Source organism: Dromaius novaehollandiae, chromosome 2, assembly GCF_036370855.1.
Source record: "Dromaius novaehollandiae isolate bDroNov1 chromosome 2, bDroNov1.hap1, whole genome shotgun sequence".
Lineage (NCBI taxonomy): Eukaryota > Metazoa > Chordata > Aves > Casuariiformes > Dromaiidae > Dromaius > Dromaius novaehollandiae.
The window spans coordinates 151,007,630-151,016,880 of record NC_088099.1 but is presented as its reverse complement, the minus strand read 5'-3'; positions in this window follow the sequence as shown (position 1 = coordinate 151,016,880).

The following is a 9,251-nucleotide window of genomic DNA, read 5'->3' as shown; positions in this document are numbered from 1 at the left end:
TCATTCCACCTGTTGTCCTTCAAAGTCTTTGGTGATTCGGATGATTTTGCTTTTGAAGATAAATGGGTTCAGTTCCTTCTTCCTCTATATTTCCTACCTTCAGGTTAATAGCTGCAAGGCTACAAAATGCTTTCAAACTCATGTGCATGCTCTCCTTTACATGGGATAGTTCAAGGTTCATTAGGCCAATGGAAAAGAATGATGCAGTATCCTAGTGACTAGGGTACTGGCTAGGGCAGTGGGGAGAGTAGGGATTCAATTCCTGCTAGAACCTGTTTTAAACCAGTCCTTGTAATTATACTTTTACTCATGTCCTTCACCAGTAAGGGTTAAATTTTACATTCAGAGAGGAATATCTTCAGTAGAAGAACTTGACGAGTGGTTAGAGCATTCTAGGAGTGGGAGCTACCATTGCAGGGGAAAGACAAAATTAAGTGCTCCTCTGCTATCTTCTGAGTAGGTTCCATGGTAACGGAGGTCCTTGCAAACGTGCAGTTTGCGCAAACCTCTTCCAGCCCATTTGTGTGTGTTTGTGTGTGGAGGGAGGAATTATTTGCTAGGAAAGCCACCACAGTAATGAGAGAGGTGTTGACCCAGGAGTTGCTTGGGGAGGCATGGATGCCATTCCCTGCTGGTTGCTGTTTTCTATACAGCTACTTCAGGCACAGAAGAGAGAGATGCAGGAGGATGGCTCTTTTAGGGAGAGACTGGTGTCACGTTGGGTTCACTCATCTCCCTCTTCTCAAATGCTGACAGACACTGTAAATCCATTTCTACAATCCTCTGGGGAGTAGCTCCCTGGGGTCTGGGGCACCGGTAGTGCCAGGGGCTCCCGAGGGCAGCAGGGCTGGATCTGGCCACCAGGGCCCACCCTACTACCTGCAAGGGTGTGGAGCACCCGGGGTCTGCCAGCCCTAGCCCCAGCATCGGGCACACCTGCAGGGATGGGGATGGGCCAAGGCCAGGACAGGGGTCAGGGCCAAGGGTAGGGGCAGGGCCGAGGCTGGAGCCAGCACCGCTGTGGCGTTGTGGGACTGACGGCCCCGGGCTGGGCTGAAATGGGGGTCTGGGCCTGGACAGGGTGGGAGAGGCCTGAGAGGTGGGCAGGGACAGGATGAGCTGGCAGCTCCCTCAGGCCCAGACACCATTATGCATGTAGACACTGCATTCAGTAAAAGATACTCAATATATGCCATAAGGTTTTTAATTTTAAGCACCATTTTAAAACCATTCATGTAGCAAAGATTTATGTCTTTCAGTATAGCTTTCTGTCTAAAGAAGCAGAAATGAAAATGATCATCATCAGCCCTCACACATGAAAGCAAAACCATGAGCATAGCACTGTGGGACAGCTGGGTTTGTGAAGATAGCCAATGGCATTTCCTTAGAAAACACATTCAGTTTTTGAACATTACAGCCTATATACCCAATAGAGAATAAGCCACGCTGAGAATGAAACATTTTAAAATATGCATATAAACACCCACACTTAATATAAAAACTGCCAGATTGGCCCACCCACACTATGCTCCTAAATGCACAACACACTTACATGTGATTGTCGCATTAATGAGAAAAAAACAGGAAACTGACAGACTGATAATAAAGAATAACTGTCCTCATAAAAGCATAATTATGCAACTTGAAATTCAGGAATAGTATAAACATAACTTCATTGCTAGAAGAAATCTTTTCAGGGGTAAGTATTTCTCTGTTCGAAAATGTCATTAACCTTTAGCTCTCTAATGAAGAGAATTCCTTTGGATCAGTTTGTTTTCCCAAAAAGATTTTTCTAAATCTTATATATTTCATTGTCACGGTGAGTGTAGTATAGCTGTAGTAAACAAATAATGGTTCTTATGGAACTAGGTTTATTTAAATTAATACTTTGTTTAGAGAATAAAAGTACCAGTCATATCACCTAACACTTTGCAAGACTGCTAGTGTCACTTTTATATAGCTGAAGTGATTTCCATCCCTTAATAGATTAATTTTCCACAGACACTGGATGGATGCCATCCCTGATAACTCACATTCTGTTAAGCAAGACATTTAATAACTTCATTCTCTTTATAAAAAGAATGCAATCCCTCTTTTAATATGAATTTTTCCTTTTATGTGCTTCATTTACTTAATGAGTGCCATCTCTCACTGTTCGGTCATTCATTAAAGCTATGAATCGCTAACTTTTTATCAAAGTGTACATTTTCTCATTTATGGTATTTTTGAATTGTGGCATGACTCAAGATTCACATTTTTGGAAGAGATTTTAATCTTGATTATTTGATTTTGGTCAAAGTACAGCTTTATAGTGTCAACCACAGAAAAATTGAAGATTTTTAGTGTCAAATTCAAAAGTCAATTTCTATACTGCTGCTACAGAATTCATATCTTATTCTTTGAAAATTCATCATCAATCATCTTAACTCTAGATGAAAGGACAGTTCCATCATTACATATATTTTTGTATCCCTTTGTAGTATTCCTGAGCAGCTACTTTTTTGGCAATATCTAAGTAAAGTATCACCCAAAGAATCTGCCTAAGTTTAGGCCAGTCAAGACATTGTAGATACTCGTGCAGGTATGGGATACTTAATGATCAGGTTAACTCTTGCAGGAATATGTTCCTTCCCAGAAGCTCAAAATGAAAAGCATAAGGAACCCAGGGGAGCCAACAACAACTTTCCTTTCTTTAAACGTCCGTGGCATTTCGGCACCTTCAGGTAACCTGTGCAGATCTAGCGTGTATTAAAATCTGTCCTCCTTCCCAAGTAAGTAGGCAAATAATCATGAAAACCTTTTTCTCATTAAGGATCTTCCCTAACGGCTGAAGCTGTACCCTTTGCTGCCTCTACCAGCATACCTTAAATGCCTTCCCTAATGCCCTTCAAGAGGAAATTTCTAGAAATTCCTCAGTGAAAGGCCTTTGTGGGAAAATTCAACAAACTCACTTTTAACAACTCTGAAATTATATTCAAAACTGTCAAAAGACATTATGGATATTAAATTTGCATATTAAAGCCTTCTTTTTTGGTTCCCCCAAAGCGTTGGACCTTCTAATCTTCTAATGTAAAAACTTAATTATGAGAGGACTTCATAGAGTATTGTGGTTAACAGTAAAGATCTAGAGGTTAATATTTTCTAGGCTGGACAAACTGATTCAAACTCTTTTCATTGATATTGAGTAAAGGCAAAGCTATTCAATAATACCATAAAAACACGTGGTTAGGGTTAGTTAGATAAGTAAGGGCATAAGATCAGCCTTTATGTTGCATCCTGCCTAAACTATGGTGAAAGACAAGTGCGAAGCTATGTCAGATCACTAGATGACATGAAACTTCCTCCTAACTAAGATTAAAGCTGAAATTAGCACTAGAGCTAGAGAAGGTAAATACCGAGAAGTTCAAGATACTGTTGGTTTACAACACTCCTGAAGTATCTTATGAAAGTAAATCAGAAATCAGTACAGTATTATATTTTACAGATCATGCCCGTAGTGTCGCAGGGTATATCATTAAGGCTAGGTTAGACTTGACCTTGAGTTAAGCTTGGCATTTGAATAAAGAAGCTGTAAAACTGCAGATTTGTGTTGTATCCATCAGTCCACAGGCTGAAAGGCAGTTTTTCTTGGTTCCAGGCTTACATTTAAGCACACACAAGAAATTGTCCTTCCGTTAAAACCAAGGCTACATTTGGGCTTACTAACGAGCTTGGGAAATTAAGGCATAAATAATATGACATATTGCTAGGCCTTCTTCGACCCACCAGTCCCTCCCCAAATGGCTCTTACACTGACTGTGTTGTCAGAGACCAATGGTCAGTTGTTAACTGTCCGGAGGGGTCAGCTAGGTATGATTAGCCTACAGTTGAGGACAGGCCCAGTAATGATTTTTACAAAATGCGATAGGAATTTTTACTTCACTATGAAATATAGGATTTCTGGTCACATAGCTGGCTTTTACTTGACAAACAGTGACTAATTTGAATTTTTTATATTCAAATAAATTTATCTGAGATTACTCAGACAATTCAGCAATGTGAGCAAAGGTTTTCAGAACTATTTTGATCTCCATACCAGAAATGAATTTGATTACGTAATTTAACTCCTCAGTTTGTCTTTAGATAACCATCATAATATTTAAATAGTCGTGCTCTGAAAATGAACTTAAACTATCATGATGAATTTATGTAAATATTCTTTTAGTGACTGCATAATTGAAAAGTGAGTTTTAGAGGGTTTGGTTTTCCTGGAAGTTTAAATAATCACCTCTGGTCCCCTTTTGGGGGTTAGGCTGTATGAGAAAGCAGTGATAAACTTCAGCTACTGAAGCTCAAATTTTTCTTCCTACAATGGGAACTCCTATTATGGCCAACCATATGTTAGATTCTTGTTCTTTGCCCCCAGTTTTTTTATGTCTATGTGGAAGAAAAGGCCACATGCCTTAGCACATTATTGAAAATTTTATAAGCTTTTATAGCAGGATGTAAATGTGGGAGAAGAGTATTTTCATATAAAAAGTCAGCTCTCAGGACTAAATTTCAAATTCAGATTCTTTTACCTCCATAACATTGTCAAGATATAACTTTGTTGGAATTAAAATAATCTCATTATTGGATTGTATTATCAGTTGTGTCTTCTGAACCCTGAAGATGTTTATGGACTACGGTTAACTCAGACATCAGAGAACACAGGCACACATGCCAGCTGTTTTATTTGGAAACAGTGGTCAGGAGCTGCCCAAGAGAAGCAGTTAGTGTGAAAGTCTCCCTGAGCTCAGGGCAGGCGGGAGGGGTTTGGCTGTCTGCAGAACTTCGTAGATTTAGTTGCTCCCCTGAGAACGATCCAGAGTTCTGACTCCTTTTGGCATCTCTGTAGTAGGCAGTAACCTCCCAACTGGAGCCTGGCCAGTTGGCAAGATCTTTTGCGGGGCAGAACCCCAGTCATCTTAAAAGAATACTCCCCTCAGGTTGAAAAAGATGTGTGTGTTTGTTCAGTGCTGTAGGGAATTTAAGGTGATAAAGAATGTATGACTTTAGCTCGATGCTCAGAAATTTCCTGGGAAAAAGATCCTGCATTTCTCTCCCTGCTGACAGCATTAGCTCCTTCTTCTTAGGCTGTTTTTGTATTTTTATGATGATGGGTTAATATTAAAGATAGAAAGCATGCTGGGAGAAGGTACCTGAGCCCAGATTGCTCTCTCCCCACCAGGTGAGTGACCTAACCACTAGGCTACAGAGCCAGGCTTCAGGCTTCTGCCAGGATTCCTGGCAGAAAAGCCTGTAGCCTGTCGCTAAGATTATTCTTTCTACCAGGAGGCAAAAGATATAAATTGAGGGATTCTTTATATCTTGGGGGAGCCCCTGCCTCTGCCCAAAGACTGATCTACCTAGTATTTAGATCTTGACTACATGGTTTACCTATTAGGCTCTATACACAAGTTAGCCCAACTATTTCCTCTTCATTCAGCCATATCTTAAAGAAAGCAATGGCTGCTGCTGCTGCATGTTGGCAGGAATGCAATCCCATCAATAAATGATAGGTGTGCTTAAGATTCAGATCTCACAGGGATTTAAGCATTCCTTTCTTGCGTCTAGATCCCAATTTCCTTAAGGTGCCAGTTGCAGGTGCCTCTGCATATACTTTGCTGCAGACAGGGTAACTCCAACATGTACAATGCCAGAATTGTAAATAGACTGAACTCCAATATCCATAAATGTATCTACAGTTACAGTTCTTAAGAATTTATGTAACTGCCATGTAGTTGCAGTTGAGCAGCTTCTAAAAAACAAATGTGGATGTCTGTATTTAAACTCCACTTAAAATCTTTTTTAGATGATTATGTTCCATATTGGCTCTAGTTTTTACTGCTAAATTCAATAGATAAAAACAGATGCATAAACTAAACTAGAAAAGAATATTAGAATTGTCAGAAAAATATTAACTCCCTAACTTTGTTATATGGAAAGAAAGCTTAGGCTTTGTCTTCTTCACAATTCTCCTATTCTACAGCTGCAAATTAGGGAGAAGTTAATGGGACCTGTTCTTTATACAGCCAATTTATCACATCATTACTGCATAGAAAATCTTTCTTTCCCTCATGTAGTATTTAATATAGCCATTAAGTAATTTTCCTTGACTTACATGTGCAGCCTTCCATATGTTTCTTGTTAAGGAAGTAAGACTTCTGTGCACTATCACCAAATTAATAGAAGATGGATCCTAGGCATAGTGTTTGCATTTGAATTCAAATCCTCTAAATACCTGAGTTTCTAGAAGATTGCTTTGTAGCAGTAGTTAGCTACATGGGTATGTTTGTGTATGTGCATGCATGCATGTGTGTGCATTTCAGTGATTTGCATTTTGATAAATAGAAGAGACATTGCATATCATGAAAAGATAAGGTAAAGAAATTTTGTTGGGGGAAGCATTTAGGAAGGAAAGGAAAAGATTTTCCTTCTATTTTGGGGGGATGGGGTGGGAATCATGAAGCTGTTCTTTGTTTCTTTATACTTCACTATTTGTTAGAAAAATGTCCACTTATTGGCGAGATGCAAGTTTCTTTTCCTTTTTTAAACATGAAACCAAATATATTTTACTATAATAGTAAGGAAGAGGTAATTTTACACTTTGCACTGGAATAGATTCATTATAATGCAGAACAGTGGCAGTTTGTGATAATAGGGATTTTTCTTCATGAAAATACTGGAAGAAGTTCATACCTTTTGTCATATCTAATCACCCCCTTTCAAGAATTCTTTTAAAGTCAGGAAGAGAATTTAGCAGAAAAAAACTTAAATAAATCATGAGTCTTCCTTTTTCTTTTCCCATTTTAAATCAAACCAACTCAGCAAAAAGACCTGTGTTCATAGATCAGAAACTTTAAAGCAGGGCTCAGGTTCTTACCTGAGCACTTATGTGGATGTTGGAAGTGTTGAGCTCCCAAAATCTCACTAAAATCAGTGTAAGCTTTGGACAAACTTTACTGTCTCAATTAAATTTGGATTGGGACATCTAGATCTCGGGAGGGGGATGGTTGGAGGGGGAGCAACCATTTTTTAATTTAACTGCATAACCTCATAGATGTACGCTGGGGGACACAACAATTAAAGAAAGGAAATGAGCAGGGAATACATCTTCCGGTTTTTATTAAATTTCCCCTTTTGCCTCATGACAGTGAGGAAGCATTTAAGCCATCTTTATCATTGCAGCATTCAATAGGTAAAAACTAGGCATAGATAATACTCTTTCTGATCTTTATTCAACAGAGGGAAAGAGAACAGTCTTCTTCTACCCATTGACTATATAATGAGACACCCTCTTGCAAAAAAAGCATCAACAGGTATTTTGAAATGCAATCTGAACTACTCAAATATTAGCAATCTGATACAGGATTTGGGCAGAAACTTATCTCAGAATGAAATATACATAAAAAAGTTAACCAACAGGTTAGCTAGATGGGAGCATTTTTCAATCCAAACAACTAAAAGATTTTGTAATGCTGAACTGCAACTGAGATTTCCTTCATAGCCTCCTAGGGCATTATATTCCACTCAATTACACCTGTACTGAGACTAAAATTCTGCTTGTGTTTAGTGAAAGCAGCATTTCTCTTTATGGGGAGCACAGTCCTTAGGATTCATTGAAGGATTCATACTGAGAAGTGTTAGAAAATAACATTTCAGATGCTGCTAAGCTTTGCCAGAACAGGGGAGTGAAGAAAAGCTGAAGCCATTTACACAAGCCAGTGAATTGCTTTGCACCTTAAATTTTTGTGGCTACCTCTGTTTCTTCTGGATGGGAGAGTAAGTGTAAACTCATAGTATTTAAGCTGGTGTTCATTTCTCAGCTGAAAGAAGCTGAGCTCCTGCTGCCAACTACAGGGAACACAGAAAGACCTGATCCAGAAAGTTTGAGTAACTGTGGGCTAAAGCAGCTCTTCAAGAAAGGCACCGGTATTCAGGAAAGCACTGAAAAATGAAGGAGCCCCATGTTTCTTTATAGTTTGTTCCAGTGACTAAGCAGCTGTACTTTTATATACACTATATTTTTTAAAAATTGAAATTGTCAGATTTCTATTTCCATCTACTGGTCCATATCTTTTTCTGTTAAAATACCCTTTGTTTAGTATTTTCTCTCTGTGGACCTTGTGGTGCACCACAACTGTATTTTCTCTGTTTTTTTTTCCAGTAAAGAGCCTAATGAGCAATGCTAGCCCTAATTCTTTTTTCTCCTTTCTGTAACCACTCTATTTTTTCTGCTTCCTTTCAAAAATGCAAATTGAACATCATGAGGATCAGTCTCATCAATACAGTAGACAAAGATAAGATCAGTGTTATGTTCATCTCTGCTTGAATACATGCAAAGATCATATGGAAACAGATGATGAGCTTTTCACCATGAATTTCAGAATCACTGCTTTCCAAGGAATTTAGTGTTGCTTTCACCTTCTGAGCACTGAGATGAGTTTGTGCACAGACACTTCAATGGAGCCAGCCAACAGAACAGGACAGGTTGCTCTGCCCTCATCATTACTCAACGATGAGTGTGCCAACCACAGATTTTATCAAAAGCAACTTGGTATTTACCTCTAGATCAATAATTGAAATAATGGATAGCCTCTTTCCTAGTAATGTTAACACAAACCAGCTGGGTTTTCATAGAGGGACTTTTTTTTAATGATCTACTAGTAAATCACTTAAATTGTTATAAGGTAAATGTAAAGAACATTTTAAGAATAATATTGTTCAGATGGAAAGCACAAAGGTAAATGTGAAATATGCTGAAGCAAGATTAGACTTTCTTTGATTCCAAGCAGAATGCTGATTAACCTATTCATTATACTGAAGCAGTAAAGTAACAATTATTTGTGAGGAAAGGAAATTACTTTTCCTCATTTTGAGCTTCAGCAAAAAATTTGGCTCTGCAACCACAGCTGTTTCTTTTAGAAACTAAAGAGCTGAGAAAAATAGGCCAAGTAGAACACAATTCTGATTTCAATTGCAAATAGTTATTACTGTAAATTAAAGAGAGCCTGCAGGTTTTCATTGCTTTTGCATTGGGTATTCTTCATTGCTTCAGTGAAAACTCAGTCAAAAAATAAGTAAGATAGAGCTAACCTATCCACGTGCCACAAACCTTACAACTAAACTTCTATTCAATTATGTGAAAGAGAAGATGAGGACACAGGCAATGTAGTGCAGAGCTGTCACCCTAAAGGACCTTCCAGAAAGAAGAACTGAGAAGCAACAAG